This window comes from Macrobrachium nipponense, chromosome 6 (genome assembly GCF_015104395.2).
Source record: "Macrobrachium nipponense isolate FS-2020 chromosome 6, ASM1510439v2, whole genome shotgun sequence".
NCBI lineage: Eukaryota > Metazoa > Arthropoda > Malacostraca > Decapoda > Palaemonidae > Macrobrachium > Macrobrachium nipponense.
In genome coordinates this window covers 3308995-3311494 of record NC_061108.1, presented here as the reverse complement: position 1 = coordinate 3311494, position 2500 = coordinate 3308995, and positions in this window count along the sequence as shown.

The following is a 2500-nucleotide window of genomic DNA, read 5'->3' as shown; positions in this document are numbered from 1 at the left end:
TGAAATAAAAATATTTTCAAAGAGAATGAATTTTATTGAATACACATTTTGCTTTTTCTTTTCTTCCATTTTCGTCGTAAAAATCTTTATTTTTTCTTTTTTCCTTTTTTTATTTGCTGTAGAACCTTTGCCGTTACCCAGTAAATCTGTGTTACTAATTAAAAAAAAAAAAAAAAAAAAAAAAAAGGACGGTAACACCACCTCTTTGAAGGAATCCACTTTTCTACAGTTTTTTTTTTTTTTTTTAGGGGGGGTGGGAGGGCCCTACGGGAGTTCATTCGACATCCGCGAACCATCGTTTGTGGGCGCATTAGAAAACCGTTTTACATTTTAATCATGTTTTCTGTTGTTGTCTTTTTATTTTTTGCTCGAGACTCGAAGATTTCTGAAAGAAACGTCACGCCCGTTTCACGTTATGTCGGAAAGGGTCGTCGGTTCTCTCTCTCCTTTTCTCCTTCATTTTTTTTTTCGTCTGTTTCGACCATTTTTTTTTTTTTACTTATTTACCGTCTTTTAATGTTCCGTGTGTTAATTGCATTTTTGGTTAGAATTGCGTTTTTGACCCCATGGTAACTGAATCTCAAGGAGCCCCCCCCCCCCCCCCCCCCCCCCCCCCCCCCCCCCCCCCCCCCCCCCCCCCCCCCCCCCCCCCCCCCCCCCCCCCCCCCCCCACCCCTCCTCCGTCTCTCTCTCTCCTCTCTCTCTCTCTCTCATATATATATATATATATATATATATATATATATATATATATATATATATATATATATATATACTGATTCTATTCCTTCACAAGTTGCTCGAATGACGAACTCCAGAGCCAGTAGCTTCGGATCTATTTATGTATAAAAAAACTACACATTTTCACTGTTATCACTACAAAACCAAAATCACTAATAAAAAGTGAAAACTCAATTCCTTTGAATTGGACGGTTTCACACAAAAAAATTATGCTCTGAATACAATGACCAATACAAAAGGTTAAGGAATTCACATTGCTGTTATTACTGAAATATATCACAAGGTGTTAGGAATAGATAAAAAGGAAAAATATTTAAAGTTAGGAGTCTAAAGGGAGATAAGTTTCACACCCCAAATTTAATGACCGTCGGTGCAGTTATGTTGAGATCGTCGATTAACTAAAAGCAACCCTGGTACTATGATGGCCAAAAATCATTAGGTTCCGTGACTTAACCGTTAATGCCGTCATGTCCTGGTTATGCCAATAACTGAATCACGAAAGTTTGGAACTTGATGAATGCATAAATAAAGGTATAAGCCACGAAGGAAAGTGAAACACTGGAGTAGCTTCAAGGTCTTTCGACTCAACGTCCTTTACTTAGCAGACTGACTGACATAGGTACATGAGAAACTGAGAGGACAAGGAAGTGACAGATAGGGATTTTATATATATAAAAATATATATATATATATATTATATCATATATATATATATATATATATATAAAGAGCCATTAGAAACGCCAAAATATAGAAAGTACTATATTTCACAGATTACCTGTTTTGGCGTTTTTATGGGCTCCTTTTATTAGATGGAATTCTGTGGTAACAGAACATTTCTACCAGTCAAATATGTATATATATATATATATACTATATATAGTATATATATGAATATATATATCCATATATATTTATATATATATATATATATATATGTATATATATATATATATATTATATATATATATATATATATATATGAAGAAAGTCGAATAGTAGAGTGCAACGAAGAGTCAAAGAAGGACGCTATAAACCACTTTTCGTCTGTTATTGCATACCTAGAGTGCGCCTCTTTATAGGGTAGTACATAGGGTATAGCTACACAGCCCAATACAAGGAAATGAGCACGGACTGACAAAAAGGGACGGGAATGATGGGTGGCCAGCTTTGCAGTCTGAACTGTTGCCACCATGGAAGAGGTAGCCTCCACCTAGAATCGGTGTTTTCACTTGCACAAGCGTCACGAGGTTACTAAATGTATACAAGTTTGCTAAAAGTCAACAAATGAAATCTGTACTGAGAAACCTTTTAAAGCCAAATCCATCTAAAAAACTCCGCCAATTTAGGTATGTAAGCATTGAAAGGCTCAGTGACAGCACGCTACAGACGTGCAACCTGAGAGGCAATCGTTAGACCGATAAAAATGCATCAACAATAAGTAGTACTTAACCGTCAATGAGGCTGTAATAACTACCGTTAATGAGACCATAGTACATTCTTAAAACAGCGTAAATCAAAGTAATATACCAAATCTGAACGGGCAGTTGTGTCATTATTCTTTTTTCAAAGGAAAAAAATTATGATTCGCGGCAAATCGCGACTTTGCACATGCGCCTGCCGCCTTGGGTCTACTGGTCCAGGAACCCAGGATCCCGTGAATCAGTCCATTCATTTATTAGCGACGGTGTTGAGTGGTCATAATAACGTAGAAGCGTCTGCTGTCTCTGGATTCAACGCCACACAGATTGTTTTATTA